Source organism: Salvelinus namaycush, chromosome 37, assembly GCF_016432855.1.
Source record: "Salvelinus namaycush isolate Seneca chromosome 37, SaNama_1.0, whole genome shotgun sequence".
Lineage (NCBI taxonomy): Eukaryota > Metazoa > Chordata > Actinopteri > Salmoniformes > Salmonidae > Salvelinus > Salvelinus namaycush.
In genome coordinates this window covers 28347354-28361878 of record NC_052343.1, presented here as the reverse complement: position 1 = coordinate 28361878, position 14525 = coordinate 28347354, and the positions used below count along the sequence as shown (strand labels likewise).

The 14525-nt window shown below is 48.3% G+C and overlaps 1 pseudogene; it reads left to right on the top strand.

The window, feature by feature from the left end:
- Window positions 1-11740, top strand: part of LOC120030955 — a 20149-nt pseudogene extending 8409 nt beyond the window's left edge.
- The last annotated feature ends 2785 nt before the right edge of the window (window positions 11741-14525 follow it).

Here is a 14525-nt window from a genome sequence, read left to right as displayed (position 1 = left end):
TCGACGTGTTTCTCCCAGGTTAAACCCTGCTCGTCTACATAAATGACCTTTCTTCCCCGGACGTGTTTCTCCCAGGGTAAACCCTGCCTCGTCTACAAAAATGACGTTTTCTTCCCGCCGACGTGTTTTTCCCAGGTTAAACCCTGCCTCTCTACATAAATGACGTTTCTTCCCCGCCGACGTGTTTTTTCCCAGGTTAAACCCTGCCTCGTCTACATAAATGACGTTTCTTCCCGCCGACGTGTTTCTCCCAGGTTAAACCCTGCCTCGTCTACATAAATGACGTTCATTTCTGGCATGCTGTGTGCAAGCATTTGTAAATAAGACAAGAAAGATCCATAATTTGGTATTGGGTAAGCTTGTATGTAAAGAATGTAAGCATTTTAGAAACGTGTTAATTGACTGAATATTCTGTGAAAACAACATGAATTGTGTGATGATATGGTCCACAACAGACAGATGTTGTGCTAATTGTGTTTAGAGTTTTGAAAATGTGACAACAGATTGGACAAAAGGATGTAGCGATTGTAAAAAAACAAAAACTGTAAATGATGGGGCTGTGATTAAGATATCAATCAGGGTGGATTTTGATGTAATGTCTTTGTTTTTCTCTTGTAGCATGCTGTGGTAAGTTCCTGGACCCATACAAAGTTTTATCGCTTAACAGTAACACATGGCATTATTACATCCCTGCATGACCTTCAGTGAGAGACTCTGAGAGGCACCAAATTACATCCACAGCATGTATTGTAAATAGTCACATAGATATATAGATAGATGTACGATCTTAATTTGAGACAGTTTGCTACAGCAGGAAAATAATCCGGCAGCAACAGGGAATGTGAATTATATGTGGATTATAGTTAACTGGGATATTTTTTTGTAGGGGTTGATACATTTTTCATTAGGGAAATCAAGTCTGACATTCTAAAGTATAAATTACAAACTTTAGAAGCCTTTTTAAACCTCGAACACACTACACGTTTTTGCATTTCCTGCGGTGCAGGAAATTTTCAGAACAAAAGAGTGATCAAATTAAGATCCTTCATCTTGTACATATCATATGGTGTTTGATGCTCCGAATATATCATGACATATTATAATGATAATGTAACTGGCATTCACAGTGTGTGAGTGTGGTCCGGTGAAGCTACTCTTTGTACTGGACAGTTCAGAGAGCGTTGGGCTGCAGAACTTCACCCTGGAAAAAGAGTTTATCATTCGAATCATCAACAAGATTACCTTGTTGATGTACAGGACCCTGGTCAGAGTGAAGCAGAACCATGGGGAATCAGCTAGCAGGGATCGCTCCTGCCCAGATCCTATCTGTCGACAGCTACTTCTCTGACATCCATGATCACGAGTACGACAAGAGCGGGCAGCACGCGCTTCTTTAAGGTGGCCCGCGCCAAGCACAGGGAAGGCCTGGTTGGTGTGAAGGTGTTTGCCATCCAGGACCCATCTCTACCTTCACCAGCTACAAGCAGGAGCTGGAGGAGCTAAAGATCAGAACTACACTCGTGCCAGAACTGCCTGCCCTTCCAGAAGGCCTCCCTCAATGAGAAAGCAGCATCCTCTTCGCCAGTACGTCCGGGACAACTTGTATGATCGCATCAGCACGCGACCCTTCCTCAACAATGGGAGAAGCGCTGGCTAGCCTTCCAGATCCTCACCGCCGTAGACCAGGCGCACAAATCGGGCGTGCGCCACGGTGACACATAAGACAGAAAACGTGATGGTGACCAGCTGGAACTGGGTGCTGCTCACAGACTTTGCCAGCTTAAGCCCACCTCTGCCTGAGGACAACCCAGCTGACTTTAATTACTTCTTGACACGTCTCGACGGAGGACATGTTACATCGCCCCCGAGAGGTTTGTGGATGGGAGTATGTTCACCACAGAGAGCGACCAGAATACCCCTCTGGTGGACCTCACCAGCAACAGCCAGAGGAGCAGGGGAAAGCTCAAACAGGCAATGGATATCTTCTCAGCAGGTAACTTTCATAGCTGAAAAATATTTCTGTTTGGGGCAATGGAGAGAGATAAGTGGATGCCATGGACTCGTCCAATTTACTAGTAGTTGTATGATCGACATTGAGAGTGTTTAAACATCTAATATACATTCCCCTTCCCTGGCTGTTATTTCATGTGTTTTTTAGGTTGTGTGATCGCAGAACTCTTCACAGAGGGAGTACCACTGTTTGATCTCTCCCAACTTCTGGCGTATCGCAAAGGACACTTCCAGACAGAGCATGTTCTCATGAAAATAGAAGACCATTACATCAGAGAACTAGTAATAGTCTATATGTTTTATCTTCACGTGAAGATGTTCTTGTTGAAATCCTAAATTCATCCTGAGCACCAATTCTTAAGTGTACCGCTGTCTCCTGGTAACCATCAAAACCTCTTTTTCGCCTCCTAGGTGGCCCAGATGGTGCAGCGGGAGCCGGGAGAAGCGTCTGACTGCGGAGGAGTACTAAGCAGCAGAAAGGTAACGCCTTCCCAGACATCTTCTACACCTTTCTGCAGCCCTACATGGCCCAGTTTGCAAGGAGACCTTCCAGTCGGCAGACGAGCGTGTGTTGGTCATCGCAAGGACCTGGATAACATCCTCCATAACCTCCGCGGGGGAGGGCCAGGCGGGTCGACAGAGAAGCTGAGAAGGAGGACCAGGAGTCGAGTGTGGTGTCAGCCAGGAGGAGCAGGGTCTGGTGGTGTTGGTGTCTGTCGTCACCTCCTGCCTCCAGACGCTGCGTTCCTGCGGACTCCAAGCTGGCGGCTCTGGAGCTGGTGCTGCACCTGGCGGGCCGCCTCAGGGTGGAGACGCTGCTGGACCGCATCACGCCATACCTGCTGCACTTCTGCAGCGACCTGGCGCCACGGGTTAGGGCCCAAGCCGTGCGCACCCTAGCCAAGGTGCTGGCGCTGGTGAAGGAGGTTCCCGTAACGATGTCAACATCTACCAGAGTACATCCTACCGGGCATCGCCCACCTGGCGCAGGCGACGCCACCATTGTCAGGCTGGCATACGCAGGTCAGTTGGGTTGACAATGACCACGGGTCGCTCTAAATATGATAACACACTTAATTGTCCAAAGGTTGTCAGTATTTATTGTTGTTTGTAATGCCTATCCATTCGCCTCTCCTTTTCTCAGAGAACATAGCCCACCTGGTGAGACAGCTTTGCGTTTTTTAGAGCTCGTTCAGGAGAATAACCTCAATATGGAGCACGGCTTGAATGGGAGGACCACAGAGGAGACCCTCCACCCCAATGAGAACTACGACTCGGTAATTTTAAGGCCTCCTCTCTCTCAAATATCAGATCGGAGGTAGAGGTTTATCACCAAAACATGGATACTGAATGCCGCACCTGACGCTCCCTTGGGAAATTATATTCTGTTCTGACTTCCTGTTCCTCCTGACAGAGCTGCAGGCGCTTCATGAGATGGTGCAGCAGAAGGTGGTTACGTTACTGAGCGACTCGGAGAACATCGTCAAGCAGTCTCTGATGGAGAACGGCATCACGCGGCTCTGTGTGTTCTTCGGCCGGCAGAAGGCCAACGACGTGCTCCTGTCCCACATGATCACTTTCCTGAACGACAAGAATGACTGGCACCTTCGGGAGCCTTCTTCGACAGCATCGTGGGTAAGGTGGAGGACTGTGCCACAGACACGGTGCCCACACTTAGTCACTCAAATATGCTAATGGAAAAGCTGGATGTGTACATGCAGGAAGTCTCCGAGATACAGAGATCTAGAATATATTTTCTCTTCAATGACCCTTTTCACTTTCCACTCTCTCCACTCTCCCTCCTCCCCCTTCCTCTTGGTTTCTGTCTTTTAATTTTCTCTTTTACTCTCCCTCTTTCATCTCTCTCTCTCCTCCTTTCTTTTCATCTCGCGCTTCTCTCTCTTTCCATCTCTCTCACTCTCTTTCCATCTCTCTCTCTCCCTCTTTCATCTTCTCTCTCTCTCTCTCCCTCTTTCCGTCTCTCTCTCTCTCCCTCTTTCCGTCTCTCTCTCTCTCCTCTTTTCCGTCTCTCTCTCTCTCCCTCTTCCGTCTCTCTCTCTCTCTCCCTCTTTCGTCTCTCTCTCTCCTCTCCCTCTTTCCTCTCTCTCTCTCTCTTTCCATCTCTCTCTCTCTATCTCTCCTTCTCTCTTTCTCTCTCTCCCTCTTCCATCCTCTCTCTCTTTCCTTCTCTCTCTTTTCTTCTCTCTCTCTCTTTTTCTCTCTCTCTCTCTTTCTCTCTCTCTCTCTTTCCATTTCCTCAAGGTGTGGCGGCGTACGTGGGCTGGCAGAGCTCATCCATCCTGAAGCCCCTCCTGCAGCAGGGTCTGAGTGACGCGGAGGAGTTTGTCATCTACAAGGCCCTCAACTCTCTCACCTGCATGTGCCAGCTGGGCCTGCTGCAGAAACCACACATCTACGAGTTTGTCAGTGACATCGGTGAGATGGGGTGGAGAGGAGCTTAGAGATGGCAGGGGAAGGATAGTGTGTTACATAACTATGTAAAAAAAGCACTTTTTGTGTGAACTTTTCCCCTTATTTTGAAGCCCCATTCCTGTGCCACCCCAAACTGTGGATCCCGCTACGGGCGGTGGGCTTCATCACCGTGGTGGCCCAGCATCTAACACATAGCAGACGTCTACTGCAAACTGATGCCTCACCTCAACCCCTTCATCACCCAGCCATCATACAGGTAAGACTTCCAACACGCTCATCTTACCAAATTCACGTGAACACATTGAAAGAATCTCCAGACTCTTATTCAATTATGTTATGTGGTGCTATTCTATGGTGTGCTGTACTTTGTATGCTATGTTTATGCTGTACTGTGCTATGCTATGTTATGCTGTACTGTGCTATGCTATGTTATGGTGTGTGCTGTACTTCGCTATGTTATGAGGTGCTATGTTATGGTGTACTGTGCTATGTTATGGTGTGCTGTGCTTTGCTATGTTATGGTGTGCTGTGCTATGCTAGGTTATGTGTCTGCTGTGCTATGTTATGGTGTGCTATGTTATGGTGTATTGTGCTATGTTATGGTGTACTGTGCTATGTTTATGGTGTGCTATGTTATGGTGTACTGTGCTAGTTATGGTGTACTGTGCTATGCTATGTTATGTGTACTGTGCTAGTATGGTGTGCTGTATGTATATGATATGTTATGGTGTGCTGTACTGTGCTATGTTATGTGTGCTGTGCTATGTTATGTTATGGTGTGCTGTACTGTGCTATGTTATGTGTGCTGAGCTATTTATGGTGTGATGTATGTCTTGTATGGTGTACTGTGCTATGTTATGGTTACTGTGCTATGTTTATGGTGTGATGTACTGTGCTATGTTATGGTGTACTGTGCTATGTTATGGTGTGCTGTACTGTGCTATGTTATGGTGTGATATGCTATGGTATGCTGTACTGTGCTATGTTATGGTGTACTGTACTATGTTATTGTGTACTGTGCTGTGTTATGGTGTGCTGTACTATGCTAGTTATGGTGTGCTATGTTATGGTGTACTGTGCTATGTTATGTTATGTGTGATATGCTATGGTATGCTGTACTGTGCTATGTTATGGTGTAATGTGCTATGTTATGTTATGGTGGATATGCTATGGTATGCTGTACTGTGCTATGTTATGGTGTACTGTGCTATGTTATGTATGTGTGATATGCTATGGTATGCTGTACTGTGCTATGTTATGGTGTACTGTGCTATGTTATGTTTTGGTGTGATATGCTATGGTATGCTGTACTGTGCTATGTTATGTGTACTGTGCTATGTTATGTTATGGGTGATATGCTATGGTATGCTGTACTGTGCTATGTTATGGTGTACTGTGCTATGTTATGTTATGGTGTGATATGCTATGGTATGCTGTACTGTGCTATGTTAAATGAGGCTGTGTTTCCTCTCAGATTGATAAAGAGATAGTACTGCTGAGTGTGCTGAAGGAGCCAGTGAGCCGCTACCATCTTCGACTACTCCCTGGCCTCCAAAGACATCGCCGCCTCTTCCGCCACCTGCTGCTGCGGCAGAAGAAGCGTAGCGGCTCACTCCCAGAATGCCCCATTCCGGAGGACCGCCATCGCCCAGCTCTTAAGAAACTGCTCTCTCAGTCAGAGGGCGGAGTGATAGTCTCGACGTTACATGGATGGGAAATGTATTGTTTCCATATAATGCAACAACGTTTGACCATTATTGTTATGATGATGATGATGATGATGATGATCACAACGATGGTGATAATTGTTTATTGTAGGGGAGACGGAGGCTGAAGAGGACAAACTGCTAGCACTGAAGGACTTCATGCTCAAGTCCAACAAGGCCAAGGCAACATGGGAGACCAGAGCCACCTGGGGAGCAGTCTAGAGCGGGTCATTGACCTGGCCCACGCTGGGCATCATGGGACGCCAGGTGGCCTGGTCAAACCTAAACAGAGGCCGAGACAAGAGAGGTAGGGACGCCACTGACACCTGGTGTCAAAGTACAACCCCTGTAATAGCAGAGAGGGGTACACAAACCCAAAGTCTGCAAATACACAGACAGCCCATTTCTGATATTTGCACCCAAATATTGAAGAGAAAAAAATGGAAAGGGCTGCCTGTGAACACAGCCAAGTTGACCCTCTAGCCTTTAAAACTCTTGTGTGTAAACACTGAAAAGATTGGATAGGTTGATATTATAGTTATTATATATTTTCAACATGTTTGATATCAATGACCTGTCATTTATCTGTTTGCAGACTCATCACCACCAGCATCTGGTATATTGCTGGTGTGGTTTAGCCTGTAATGATGTGCATAACAAATAATCCCATCCAGACAGCATTTCCCCCAGATTACCCACATCGCCTCATTACATTTAATTCACTAGATGGGTTAAACTGCATCAGGACAGCAGAGTTTTCACAAGTTCTCATTACCTCTGTGGCTGTCAACACACGACAGAGCGTACATGTTAGTGTTCAGTCAAACCTTTTATTGGTTATTCCTGCAGCAGACACATACATCTCCTTTTCCCTGTGGTCAAATAAACTGTCCGACTGGCCTTGAGTTGTGTAACATACCGACAGACTCCCCCTAGGGCATCACGTTCTGTTAAAAAGACCGTGTGCTCTCTCTGGCAGTAGTGTAAACAATGATCTAAGGCCCTTAGTCTGTTTAAGGAACACTATAACAGTTAAATCCCATATGGGTCTAGACCATGTATTCAATAGAAAGTATTTATTCAAGACACACTGAAAGATTGTGTTTGTGTATCTACGCCATAGATAACAGGTACAGTATATTAACATCAACCTGTTGGGCGTTTTGGAGTGTTTTTTTCATAGGCATTGTTAGTAGCTTGTCTGACACACTTACTGTGGGCTAAAAGTGACTGTGTGTTGCAGTGGTAGTTTCAAATCGCATGGAACTGTCCTTTTGGAGGTTGGACTGCTGCTGGTGATAATTTAACTACTCACTCTAACATGTCCTTGATTAGCATATCTCCCAGCTCCCAACTGCTTCATGTAGTCTGGTGGTCTTAAAACCTGTTGTATTCTGCGTTGGCCTTCAGCTCTTTTAACGCCTGCCGTTCCCGTTAGTTTTTCATTAGATGTTTGAAAACGTTAGTGCCTTCTCCATGGCTTATTGGAATAGCTGAAAAGAGGAGCCCCTTCAACTAAATGGCTATTCAATCCAACAGTCCTCAACGTTTGACCTCCAGTGCTGAATGCCTTCTAACTAGTGTTTTTAGCTTTTTCTGTTTTTCCCTTTCAGCACGGAAACACAGAAACCCCTGTCCTCTCTCTTCCTCCCCTCTCTCATAACTCTATCCTGTCCTCTCTCTTCTCTCCCCTGTCTCATAACTCTATCCTGTCCTCTCTTTCCCTCCCCTGTCTCATAACTCTATCCTGTCTCTCTCTTCCCTCTCTCTCCTCAATAACTCTATCCTGTCCTCTCTCTTCTCTCCCCTGTCTCATAACTCTATCCTGTCCTCTCTCTTCCCTCCCCTGTCTCATAACTCTATCCTCCCCTCTCTCTTCTCTCCCCTGTCTCATAACTCTATCCTGTCCTCTCTCTTCCCTCCCCTCTCTCATAACTCTATCCTGTCCTCTCTCTTCTCTCCCCTGTCTCATAACTCTATCCTGTCCTCTCTCTTCCCTCCCCTGTCTCATAACTCTATCCTGTCCTCTCTCTTCCCTCCCCTGTCTCATAACTCTATCCTGTCCTCTCTCTTCTCTCCCCTGTCTCATAACTCTATCCTGTCCTCTCTCTTCCCTCCCCTGTCTCATAACTCTATCCTGTCCTCTCTCTTCCCTCCCCTGTCTCATAACTCTATCCTGTCCTCTCTCTTCCCTCCCCTGTCTCATAACTCTATCCTGTCCTCTCTCTTCCTCCCCTGTCTCATAACTCTATCCTCCCCACTCTCTTCTCTCCCCTCTCTTATAACTCTATCCTGTCCTCTCTCTTCCCTCCCCTCTCTCATAACTCTATCCTCCACTCTCTCCCCTCTCTTATAACTATCCTGTCCTCTCTCTTCTCTCCCCTGTCTCATAACTCTATCCTGTCCTCTCTCTACCCTCCCCTCTCTCATAACTCTATCCTGTCCTCTCTCTTCCCTCCCCTGTCTCATAACTCTATCCTCCCCTCTCTCCCCTCTCTTATATCTATCCTGTCCTCTCTCTTCTCTCCCCTGTCTCATAACTCTATCCTGTCCTCTCTCTTCTCTCCCCTCTCTCATAACTCTATCCTGTCCTCTCTCTTCCCTCCCCTCTCTCATAACTCTATCCTGTCCTCTCTCTTCTCTCCCCTCTCTCATAACTCTATCCTGTCCTCTCTCTTCTCTCCCCTGTCTCATAACTCTATCCTGTCCTCTCTCTTCCCTCCCCTCTCTCATAACTCTATCCTGTCCTCTCTCTTCCCTCCCCTCTCTCATAACTCTATCCTCCCCTCTCTCCCCTCTCTTATCTCTATCCTGTCCTCTCTCTTCTCTCCCCTGTCTCATAACTCTATCCTGTCCTCTCTCTTCTCTCCCCTGTCTCATAACTCTATCCTGTCCTCTCTCTTCCCTCCCCTCTCTCATAACTCTATCCTGTCCTCTCTCTTCTCTCCCCTCTCTCATAACTCTATCCTGTCCTCTCTCTTCCCTCCCCTCTCTCATAACTCTATCCTGTCCTCTCTCTTCCCTCCCCTGTCTCATAACTCTATCCTGTCCTCTCTCTTCTCTCCCCTGTCTCATAACTCTATCCTGTCCTCTCTCTTCCCTCCCCTGTCTCATAACTCTATCCTGTCCTCTCTCTTCCCTCCCCTGTCTCATAACTCTATCCTGTCCTCTCTCTTCCCTCCCCTCTCTCATAACTCTATCCTGTCCTCTCTCTTCCCTCCCCTGTCTCATAACTCTATCCTGTCCTCTCTCTTCCCTCCCCTCTCTCATAACTCTATCCTGTCCTCTCTCTTCTCTCCCCTCTCTCATAACTCTATCCTCCCCTCTCTCTTCCCTCCCCTCTCTCATAACTCTGTCCTATCCTCTCTCTTCTCTTCCCTCTCTCATAACTCTATCCTTTCCTCTCTCTTCCTCCCTTCTCTCTTCCTCACCTCTCTCTTCTTCCCCTCTCTCTTCCTCCTTTCTCTCCTCTCTCTTCCTCCTCTCTCTCTTCCTCCCCTCTCTCTTCCTCCCCTCTCTCTTCACTCTCTTCCTCCCTCCCCTCTCTCTTCCTTCCCTCTCTCTTCGCTCCCCTCTCTCTTCCTCCCCTCTCTCTTTCTCCCCTCTCTCTGCCCTCTCTCTTCCTCCACTCTCTCTTACTCCCCTCTCTCATCCTTCCCTCTCGCTTCCTTCCCTCTTTCTTCCTCCCCTCTCTCTTCTCTCCCCTCTCTCTTTCTCCCCTTTCTCTTTCTCCCCTCTCTCTGCCCTCTCTCTTCGCGCCCCTCTCTCTTTCTCCCCTCTCTCTTTCTCCCCTCTCTCTGCCCTCTCTCTTCCTCCCCTCTCTCTTCGCGCCCCTCTCTCATCCTCCCCTCTCTCTTCCTCCCCTCTCTCTTTCTCCCCTCTCTCTGCCCTCTCTCTTCCTCCCCTCTCTCTTCGCGCCCCTCTCTCTTTCTCCCCTCTCTCATCCTCCCTTCTCTCTTCCTCCCCTCTCTCTTTCTCCCCTCTCTCTCCCCTCTCTCTTCCTCCACTCTCTCTTTCTCCCCTCTCTCATCCTTCCCTCTCTCTTCCTCCCCTCTCGCTTCCTTCCCTCTTTCTTCCTCCCCTCTCTCTTCGCGCCCCTCTCTCTTTCTCCCCTCTCTCATCCTCCCTTCTCTCTTCCTCCCCTCTCTCTTTCTCCCCTCTCTCTCCCCTCTCTCTTCCTCCACTCTCTCTTTCTCCCCTCTCTCATCCTTCCCTCTCTCTTCCTCCCCTCTCGCTTCCTTCCCTCTTTCTTCCTCCCCTCTCTCTTCACGCCCCTCTCTCTTTCTCCCCTCTCTCATCCTCCCCTCTCTCTTTCTCCCCTCTCTCATCCTCCCCTCTATCTTCCTCCCCTCTCTCTTCTCTCATAACTCACTTTCTTCACTCTCTATCCTGTCCTCTCTCTTCTCTCCCCTCTCTCATAACTCTATCCTGTCCTCTCTCTTCCCTCCCCTCTCTCATAACTCTATCCTGTCCTCTCTCTTCCCTCCCCTGTCTCATAACTCTATCCTGTCCTCTCTCTTCCCTCCCCTCTCTCATAACTCTATCCTGTCCTCTCTCTTCTCTCCCCTCTCTCATAACTCTATCCTCCCCTCTCTCTTCCCTCCCCTCTCTCATAACTCTATCCTATCCTCTCTCTTCTCTTCCCTCTCTCATAACTCTATCCTGTCCTCTCTTCCTCCCTTCTCTCTTCCTCACCTCTCTCTTCCTCCCCTTTCTCTTCCTCCTTTCTCTCCTCTCTCTTCCTCCTCTCTCTCTTCCTCCCCTCTCTCTTCCTCCCCTCTCTCTTCACTCTCTTCCTCCCTCCCCTCTCTCTTCCTTCCCTCTCTCTTCGCTCCCCTCTCTCTTCCTCCCCTCTCTCTTTCTCCCCTCTCTCTGCCCTCTCTCTTCCTCCACTCTCTCTTACTCCTCTCTCTCATCCTTCCCTCTCGCTTCCTTCCCTCTTTCTTCCTCCCCTCTCTCTTCGCGCCCCTCTCTCTTTCTCCCTCTCTCTTCTCCCCTCTCTCTGCCCTCTCTCTTCGCGCCCCTCTCTCTTTCTCCCCTCTCTCTTTCTCCCCTCTCTCTGCCCTCTCTCTTCCTCCCCTCTCTCTTCGCGCCCCTCTCTCATCCTCCCCTCTCTCTTCCTCCCCTCTCTCTTCGCGCCCCTCTCTCTTTCTCCCCTCTCTCATCCTCCCTTCTCTCTTCCTCCCCTCTCTCTTCGCGCCCCTCTCTCTTTCTCCCCTCTCTCATCCTTCCCTCTCTCTTCCCCCCCTCTCGCTTCCTTCCCTCTTTCTTCCTCCCCTCTCTCTTCGCGCCCCTCTCTCTTTCTCCCCTCTCTCATCCTCCCCTCTCTCTTTCTCCCCTCTCTCATCCTCCCCTCTATCTTCCTCCCCTCTCTCTTCTCTCATAACTCACTTTCTTCACTCTCTGTCCTTTCCTCTCTCTCCTTCCTCTCCTCGTCCTCTCCATTGCTCTGTTGTCCCTGTGTCTGGGCTGCAGTCCTCAGAGTCTGTAGAGACGCACAGTCTCTTCTCGTGGTCTTCATGTTCACAGTGATCACAGTGCAGACCATCCCCAGCAGAACACAGCCCAGCAATGACGAGAACACTGCATAGAAAGTGGAATCGACAACAAAGGGATCTCTCTCAACGTAAATCAGATGGGTCTTAGTCATTGACACACACACATCTTCATAGATGACAGCACACTAGTACTTCCCACTGTCCTCCAGTGAGACGTTAGAGAGCACCAAAGAGGAGTGAGAACTAGATGCGTTCATTCAGCCCTCCATATCCTCAAATCATTTCTGCGTTGGCAGACATACAGTATGTTTTGTGTGTCCATGATAACATCGTCCACCAGAGCGCTCTGTCTGTACCATACAACCTCAGCAGGCTGAGTGAGATCAGCGTTACAGCTGAGAGCAGCTTCTCTTCCCTCTGGGCAGAACTCTGTCTGTACCATACAACCTCAGCAGGCTGAGTGAGATCAGCGTTACAGCCGAGAGCAGCTTCTCTTCCCTCTGGGCAGAACTCTGTCTGTACCATACAAACCTCAGCAGGCTGAGTGAGATCAGCGTTACAGCCGAGAGCAGCTTCTCTTCCCTCTGGGCAGAACTCTGTCTGTACCATACAACCTCAGCAGGCTGAGTGAGATCAGCGTTACAGCTGAGAGCAGCTTCTCTTCCCTCTGGGCAGAACTCTGTCTGTACCATACAACCTCAGCAGGCTGAGTGAGATCAGCGTTACAGCTGAGAGCAGCTTCTTCTTCCCTACTCTGGTGCAGAACTCTGGCTGAGTGAGATCAGCGTTACAGCTGAGAGCAGCTTCTCTTCCCTCTGGGCAGAACTCTGTCTGTACCATACAACCTCAGCAGGCTGAGTGAGATCAGCGTTACAGCCGAGAGCAGCTTCTCTTCCCTCTGGGCAGAACTCTGTCTGTACCATACAACCTCAGCAGGCTGAGTGAGATCAGCGTTACAGCCGAGAGCAGCTTCTCTTCCCTCTGGGCAGAACTCTGTCTGTACCATACAACCTCCGCAGGCTGAGGGAGATCAGCGTTACAGCAGAGAGCAGCTTCTCTTCCCTCTGGGCAGAACTCTGTGTGGGACTCGGACTTGCAGCACACCAGCAGGTCACAGCATTGAAGAATCCTGAAACCCCTAAAACATCTACAGAAGCCTGTGTGGGTCAGCATCAGTGATGGGATGACCAGGGTGTAATTCCCTGACACTCTTCCATCCACCATGTACATTTGTTTCCCTTGGCCAGTGAGGTTTTCCTCAGAGGTGTTTTCACACGGCTGTTCTAACTCTAAATCTGCCAGTATACAACTCTTCTCCACTGGGGTCAGTGTTAAAGCAAGGCAGTGCAGTGCATTTTCTCCCAATGAGCAATGGAGATACAATGCCTCAGGCCTCACTTCCATCAACTCCCAGTAAACACATTGCTGGGGCTCCAGTACCATTAAAACAAAAGATATCTTGTCCTCAGTGGTGAAGTTGGTGATACGTAGAGTGAAGCTGTTCTCAACCATTTGCCATCCCATTTCGTCCTCCAAGAAAGGTGCTAGGGAACAGATTTTGTCCCAAATGTTCAAATATAACCACCGCACGGTCACATTGTCACCACCCCTTGCCGTCCCACACAACAGGTCTACTGTCTCTCCTAACTGGATAAATGGCACAACTGGCTTCTTGCCTGTAGTTCTGCAAACGGTGAGGTCTATGTTCTTCTGTTTGGACCCTGTGCCATTTGTCCAGCACTCCACCTTGTAACGCCCAGAGTCTGACTGAGTGAGGTTGTTGATCTGGAGATAAGAATTGTTCCTCAGATTCACATATAGCTTTTAGACGATCCCATAAGTCTGCATCCAGGGTGGAATTCTCAGGTGAAGGGTTAGAGGTATTCACAGCAGCAGACTCTCTTCAGCTGAGGATCTGGTGATCAATCAGTAGTCTTCACTCACAGGAGTCGTGGAAAAGGAGGATTCTTCACCTTGTTCTTTCACTTCATAGGCATCAACGGCCAGTAGAATGCTGAGCTTTGTGACTGAAGCCATTCTGCTGCAAAATGTCTGACACTCAGTCGGTGCTTCTGTGGTAAGACGTGACAAGCCAATAGCTTCATATGTTATCTTTCCCCTGGATGCTGCAGTGCTAGAGACCTCACGGAGTTGAGCTCCATATCGACTCATCTTCTTTCCTGTGAATCGTTGATAAATGGACATTTCAGAGCAGAGTGTGCTGAGTTGTTAGATCAGGAACTAAATGCCTATTGGAGGAGGGAGAAGTGAATTAGATTGTGTTAGATTGTCACTGATTGAAAATGATGATGATGACAGAAACACACCAGGGATGTATAGCCTCAGTTTGTGTAGGTGGGTTTGAATCTGTGTCCCAAATGGCACCCTATTCCCTATAGGCCCTGGTCAAAAGTAGTGGACTACATAGGGAATAGGGTGCCTTTAGGGACGCAGCCCGGGTGTGGGTGTCATATTGCATAACTGTCAACTGGAAATGTGTTTAGTAATGATGATTTCATCATCTTATTACTGATACTAACCTGTCCGAGGCCATCTCCTGCACTCTCTCTCTTCTTGTCTAAATATTTCAAATCAGTTCACAAAATACTATATCTGTGAACAGAACTGAAATATGTGAAATAAGCATGTATAGCACAGGGGAGCTACACATGATGATGAGTAACCTTGGCAACACCTGAAGAATAATTTTAGTAGATTGACATCATTCCTATGATGTCAGTCACAGGTGGTCTGGTGAACTACACATGGTGATGAGTAACCTTGACAACACCTGAAGAATCGTGTTAGCAGATTGACATCATTCCTATGTTGTCAGTCACACACAACACCACTCACATAGTTGAGTACTAAAAACCCA